Raw genomic sequence first — 7,734 nt, 5'->3', positions numbered from 1 at the left:
GGCGGTCCCAAAAACATGCAAATGTGGTATTGTAGAAGTTTGTTCTGATTGGTGTGTTGACCTATCCTACTTAGGGACCAATCGAAATTGGGGATTCTGACACTTGCAACATTTGGGGGGTGGTACACTGACCCGAAAACAGTATAACTAGCCTAGGTTTAGCTAGAGAAATTGTCCGACTTGTCCGAATAGCTGACCTGTCACTGACCCAACGCACTCAATAGGTGACTGAATACAGAGCGCTGCGGAGCACTCTGTCCGAAATATACCATAGACTCAAGAGGTTTTACTGAACCTTAAGTGCTGGCGGAGCACTTTGCTGGGGAGTTCGCAAACCCATTCGGGGTTCTGGCCGATAGCTGCAGAGAGGGTGGAGCGCAGGCGTTGCTTCCAAACTGCGGGTGCTGGTCGTGCCTTGGTGGTCCTGTCCTGATCCTAATCTGGTTTTCCTGCCCTGTCCTGGGGTGTCCATTCTGCTCCTGCTGTCCCATTGATGACTGTCTTTCCTTGGGGTTTTTCCTGTCCTTGACTGATCCGTGGCCAGGGTTGGTCCTCACACCATTCTAGGTAAATATATAGTGCTGAAACTCTATACTGCACTTTCTATTTTCTGTCTTTTGCTTTAATAAAGACATACTCTTACGCATAATTGATTTTCCATGCTTTCGCAAAGCTACTGAATAAAAGCTCATACGTTATTGCTGTTTTTTTAGCATGTTCCTATGTTACCCTTCCTTTAAGCACAATTCTCCATACCGTTTATGAAAATATAGATGTGGTTTATAATTTTTCTCCTCTCGAATTGATTGAAGTAAGGTTTCTAGAACTATAGCGTGTGCCAATTTGTACCCTTCCTATAGATGTATAGGATTTCCCAAATTCTTATCCAAACCTTGGAGTATTTCCCCGTAGTGAAACTCTAGTACGTGCATAAACTTGCCCGTTCATAGTTATACTTTCTTAAGTTCCATTCTTGAAATCTGTTTGGCATTTCTCATGTCCTTATCTTCCTATAGACTCATAAATGGTTGCCCTGATTTACTTTCTCTATGGTTATGTGCTGTTCGTTATTTTGATTATTGATTGCCTTTTAGTTGTAAACTGTATGCTTTCCGAATCTGAATTCTAGATCAAACTTTAAAACTTCCCAGTAGTCTGTGGTCATTTAATGAAAGTATAAGAATATATGTTGGTATTTGGTTGTCTGCCTTTCTTTCACAGCTAGCTCCCTGATCCATTGTGGTCATAGGTACCCCTAAAGGTGGATTGGTAAGTCGGGTACACGAGAAATAAATAGGAAAGGACTCAGGGTTACTGGTAGTAGAGTGCAAGGTCACCTGATTAACGTATATAATAAAATTTGGTTATGGGCCCGATACGTATATAGTGAAATTGTTGGCCGGGTGACCTGCGATCTCTATCACTGTTACCCCCCCCAATGAACTGCTGGAGGCAGTGGTGAAGTTAGGAGTATATGCGTTTATTAATTACAACAAGAGAACGCCGGGACGTCCGGTGCTCTCGGAGAACTTCTGTCGAATGCCTCCCAAGATGGCCGTGGCTCGCTGCGTCATCACGCAGCGTGCGGCAACTAGAGCGCGACGCTACATATCTCCCTCCTTTTACATCACAATAGAAAATATGCAGTCCTTTAACCAAACAAGTTTACCTCCCATCTCCCAGTTCATTGTCTCTGTATCTGGAAGGCTTTACAACTGCTCTGCCTGTCCTTTTACGTCTTACTGGAGTGGTGGAGGCATTCCTGGGGCTGCCCTCTGCCGGGTTTGCTAGCCTGTCATCAATTACCCGAGGACTCTCTCTCCTCAGGGTCTCACCGACCTCTTCCTGATTTTCTCCTGCAATGGGGTTGTCTTCATTCTTGAACTCCGTGCCGCTCGCTTCTGCCCCAGGGTCTGTTTCTCTTTCACACTGTGCTTCCTCAACAGCGGGTGGGTCTTGGTCTTGTGATGTTCTTGCTCTTCTTCATTGGTCCACTGTAAAATCTTATTGCATTTGGACATACGGTCTTGAGAACAGACGTTTCCATCACTAAGCAAAGCTGCTCTATCATACACCTCCTTTACTCGCATGGGTTGGCTGTATTTGCTGTCCCCTTTCCTTCTCAGCATGGCCAGTTTGACTCTGACCCACTCCCCTCTTTCAAGAGAGGCTTCCTTCACATTTTGTCTCCTATTGTAGTGTTCGGTGTATATTCTTTGGGCTTTCTCCAAGTTGTGCTGCACCACTGCCGGGGACCACTTACTGGTGACTGTCTTTTCCTTCCACGCCAGGTTGTCCTTGGTGAAGGGGTCACGCCCTCTCAAGATCTGGAACGGGCTATACCCTGTGCTGGTGGGCGTAATGCGATAAGCCCACAACATGCTCTGCACTTCTTTTTCCCAGTACTTGCCCATCGCAATGGCAGCTTGTATAGATCCCATTATGACCCGGTTAAATCTCTCCACTAGACCGTTGCCGGCAGGATGGTATATGGAGGTGTGTTTCGTCTTGATCCCGTTACGTCCCATTTACTTGTACCATTTTTCCGAGGTGAATTGTGGTCCGTTGTCACTCAAAATGGATCGGGGTATGCCTTCCCTGAGAAATGTAGCAGTGAGGAATCGGAGGACTGTTTCCGTGTCCATCTCCTCTTGTATGTGCACCTCAGGCCACTTCGAATACCTGTCGATGAGGACACACACATACTTTGGAGTACCCTGGGTGTCCAGTACAGGCCCGAGAATGTCTATCGACACTTCCTCCCAGGGGTTCGTAGGGTTGGAGAATTTCCCTAACGATGAAGGGTATTTGAGTCTTATCCGCTCTTTGGCACTGGTCACATTCCCTTACATGTCTCTTCACTTGGATGTCCATTCCTGGCCACCAGTACATCTGTTTCATTCACATCTTCGTCTTCACGATTCCCAGGTGCCCCTCGTGTTGTATGGCTAGCAGGTGAGGTATCAATGTCGTTTGGGGAACTGCTTTGTCCCCTTTATACAGGAATATCCCCTGATCTCCTATGGACAGTTCCTCTCGCACCTCATAACATTTCCTGAGTGCCGCCCGTAGATGGTTCTTTTCCGGCCATCCTTGTAGAAGGAATTCTTTAACTTCTCCTATGTCTGGATCATCTCCATAAGCTTTTGTCCATTCTTGGCCACTTATCACACTCTCCGGGTCCTCTGTGAAAGCCACCAGGACTTCACTCTCGTCTGCACCGATAGGAGCTTCCTCCATCGCTGAGGCTCTACTGAGATAGTCAGCTACCTTATTCCTTGTCCCTGGGATGTACTCCACATCATACCTGTAGTCTAACAGTTTCAAAGTCATCTTGGCAATGTGGGGGGTTGCGCTGGCATGGCCACTTGACGTGAGTACTTTGACCTGGGGTTTATGGTCTGTCTTGAGCTTGAACCTCGTGCCCCACAAGAATTGGCGGAACTTCCCCCAAGGCCCACACCACTGCCAGCAACTCCTTTTCTATTACACTGAATTTCAGTTCAGTTGGAGATAGGGACCTGGACGTGAAGCTGAGCGTCTCCATTTCTCCATTCTTCCTTTCCTGCATAAGGACTGCTCCTAGTCCTTTTTCACTGGCGTCTGTCGTTAATATGGACCGCTCCTGAAGGTCCTATCCTTGAAGGGGTATGGCCTTGCTGATGTCTTCCTTTATTGTGTCGAAGTCCTTTTGTGCCTGTTCTGTCCATGCAAATGAAGTTGTGTCCTTTATGAGCTGCCTCAGGTGGTGTGTCTTGGTGGGGAAGTGTTGCACAAATTTGCTGTAATATTCAGCCATCCCCAAGAAGGACCTCACCTCTTCTTTGTTCTTTGGTGCTGGGGCTTCACATATCGCCTTGACGTTGGCTTGTTTGGGTGTGATGCCTTGATCCCCGATCTCGTGACCAAGATAGGTGAAAGATGTCATTCCGAACCGGCACTTATCCCATTCAGCCGTGAGGCCATTACCTTCCAGAACCCGGAGCACTTTGGCCAGCTTCTTGTTGTGATCGGTTTCATCTTTGCCCATCACCAGTATGTCTTCTTGGAAGTACTGTACTCCCTCTATGTCTTTGAACAATTTATGCATACGTTTTTGAAATACAGCTGCTGCTGACGCTAAGCCGAAGGGCATGCGGCAGAACTGGTAGCATCCGAAGGGTGTTATAAACGATGTCAGCTTCCGGCTCGTGGGGTGCAGTGCTATCTGAGGATAGGCTGAGGTGAGATCAATGGTGGAGAACCACTTTACTCCCTTCGTCCTTGCTAGAATCTCTTCTATTCGTGGCAACGGGAATTTCTCCACGATGATGCACTTGTTCAGCTCGCGAAGGTCCACGCAAAGACGGACCTTGCCATTAGGTTTCATGGCTACCACCAGCGGAGCCAGCCACTCGGAGCAATTTATGGGTTCAATGATCCCATTGTCTTCCAGTCTCTGCAATTCCTGTTGTACTGCTACCCTGACCGCTATGGGTATGTTCCTCACTTTGTGGGATACCGGCGTAGTATTCTCCTTAAGGTCTATCCTGTGCGTGAATTTCACTAGTTTACCCACCGTTCCTCCGAACACATTGGGGAATTAACTTCTCATCCTCTCGAAGTTCGGTTGCCGCTCTGTGCTGGTCATTAGTACTTGCGTGTCTCCTCCTGGGTTCAATTGGATTCCCAAATCGCCTTGATCAATCCACCCAGGGACCGACGGGCCCTTCTCCGCCACGTACAGCTTGCACTCAGCACATCGGCCTTTGAACTCGAATTTTAAGACTCGGAATCCTACCATCGGAATGGGTTCCCCTGTGTACGTGACTGGCCTTATGTCCGGAGGTTCTAGACGCGGTCCAAGACTGGGTTTAAAGTTTTCGCTCCACAGAGTCCTTTGGACAATGGTGTACGGGGAGCCCGAGTCCGCCACCATCTTAATCGGTATCCCTCCAATTACCATGTCGCATTGTGGTTTCCTGGAGCGCCTACAGTCAATACCTAGTACTTGTTCTACAACCCACAGTACGTTGTCCTCTTCGTCCTGTTTTCTATCTTCTTCCTCCTCCGGTTCATGCGTCACGTATTTCACCGTTGGTCTCTTCATCTTGCGGTGACACACTTTTTCGTAGTGTCCTACTATCCCGCAGTACATGCATTTCGCTCGGAACGCCGGACAGTGTTTGTCGCGCGCCGCATGGGATTGGCTTCCGCACCTGTAGCACGTGTTTGTGCTTTCTTTGTTCTGTCTTCTTTGCTGTGTTGGTCTTACTGTCCACCTGTTTGGTGCCTTCCCTTCTGTAGTCGTGGCTCTGCTTCTCTCTGCTGGTTCTGCATCATCGACTTTATTGAGCATGGGCCTCGGAGTGGATTCTCCTTTGGCTGCGTCAGCGCACCTTTTGGATAGTTCCGCTTTTTTCACCATGACAATCACTTCCTTAAGCGTTGCATCTCCATTCACCCATAGTTTATCTTGGACCGTCTTGTTTGTCGTGTGCATGACTATTTGATCTTTTATAAATTCATCGTTCAAGATACCAAATTTGCACGTGATCGCCAGTTTCCTCAGTGTAGCTACATAGTGGTCTATTGATTCGCCCACTTCCTGTTTCCTTTGTTTGAAATTGTATCTATCTATGACCGTGCATATTGCTGGCCGATAGTGGCTGTTTAGATCTTCTATCGCATGTTGGAACACATCGTCGTCTGCAGCTTGCCTGGGGGTGGGTACAAGATTCTGGAAGACCCTAATCCCTTCTGGACCCAAGTTGTGCAGTAATATTCTTTTCTTCATCTTGCTGGGGTATGCTTATCCATTCTCGTGTTCCAGGGCTTCTATGTAATTCCTAAAATACTCTCTCCAGTCCTCCCACTTCATTAAGGGCTCCCCCGGTTTGGGTAAGAACGGGATTGGCGTTGTTAGTGCGGACGCTTGTGCGCTCATTTTGGCACGTCTTTCTGGCTCTGTCTCTTGTCCCCTTGGGCTGCCTGGCGCGCTTGCAGTCTCTCCGTGCGTCTGGGTCGGCTGGGGTACCGAAGCACCCCCTTCTCTGTGTTGCCCTAACTCTGCCAGGGCCCTGGGTGTTTTCTGGGCGCCAGCGACAGGCGACGGCCTTCTGGTGTGGTGTCTGCCATTTCCTGTCTCCTCCTTACCCTTTTGATGGTGGGTGCCCGTGTGGGATTAGCCTCCTGCACCACCGCTGTCGTGTGCTGCTAGTTGAACCTGGGTAAGTTTGTTCTCCCTGGTTGCCCGCACGTCGTGGTTCTGTCCTCTGCCACGCTCTCCTGCTGTTTCTATGGTACCCCTCCTTTGCTGCTCCACGTGGTGTCACCACTGCCTCTGGTGAGTCAGATTTTCTTATTTATTTATTTATTTATTTTTCCGTACTTCCTTCCGTTTTTTCGAGGTCCCAGCCTCGTCACCACTGTAATGATGCTGTCCCCCCCACCCCCCCAATGAGCTACTGGAGGCAGGGGTGAAGTTAGGAGTATATGCGTTTATTAATTACAACAAGAGAGCGCCGGGACGTCCGGTGCTCTTGGAGAACTTCTATCGAATGCCTCCCAAGATGGCCGCGGCTCGCTGCGTCATCACGCAGCGTGCGGCAACTAGAGCGCGACGCTACAGTGTAACAAAACCATATGTCAACCTGGCACTCAACTTTGCTAAATATAAGGTGGACAGCCTGAGAGGGAGCTTTAGTTTAGTTGACGCTTAAACACTTTATATATTTATGGCCTTTTTCAAAGCGCCAAATGTGTGACCCCTCCCCTCCACCTCCCACTCCACCCACCCTCAAAGTCAACACGCTACGCAATAAATAGCAGACTCTAATGCACTGCATTTCTTGCTACAAAAACCATCGCTCTGAAGCTACTTTTCCGTTTTCTGTTCCATGCACTACAAGATGCTAATTAAGAAATAAACACAGATAAGAACTTTTCAAAGCTTAGAAAGTGGTAATTTAAAAACTGGAAAGCAATCTTTAATGTTTCATTAAATAAAATTGATATAATCTGCAGTTTATAAATGGCAAAAAAGTGCACCTTTTACTGAAAACTGAATGCCCGTTGACATCTAAGTTCAAAATAGACGCATTCAACCCATTCAGAAAATGTATCGTAGGTGATGAATCATGCCGAAAAAAATCAAGCCCAGCGAAGGAAGAGAGCTTCTAGCGATAAATAAAGCAGCGTATTTAATAAAGAAGGTTTTAAGTAGCATGCAAAGCGTTTGAAATAGAGTTGCGCGTTACTGTTACAAAAAATAAAGCGTGTCAGCTTTGTTGTCAATCCCTATTTCTGGCGTGGCTCATCGAGACTGAGGCAGCTGTCCAGTGGCATTGTTGACATTCCAGCCCAGTGAGGTAATCATGGGCCCGGCCGGCTGGGCAGACACGCCGTCGTCAGATCCTTCCGCACGGCCGGGCCGGCTGTGAGAGGAGACACCTCAGCGCGCCAAACAAGAGCCTGGGCGGGGAAATCAGATATGCAAATGAAATTAGATGCTCCAGAGGCAGCGATGCAGACGAAAACTTCACATTAGAAGAGGAGACGAGGCTTAAGGACATCAACGTACTTACACTGGTTCAATGTGGCACTTTTCAATTACTGGATCCTTTTATAAATAACACTAACACTGTTTTAATACTATTTTTAACAGAAAGCAGATTAACCATATGGTCCCTAAGCGCTTTACAGTTGTTGTCAGACATGGTAGTTCCTTAATTTAGCTCATGCTACATATGTACT

This window comes from Lissotriton helveticus, chromosome 9, assembly GCF_964261635.1.
Source record: "Lissotriton helveticus chromosome 9, aLisHel1.1, whole genome shotgun sequence".
NCBI lineage: Eukaryota > Metazoa > Chordata > Amphibia > Caudata > Salamandridae > Lissotriton > Lissotriton helveticus.
The sequence above is the reverse complement of the archived record's forward strand: the minus strand, read 5'-3'. Positions refer to the sequence as shown.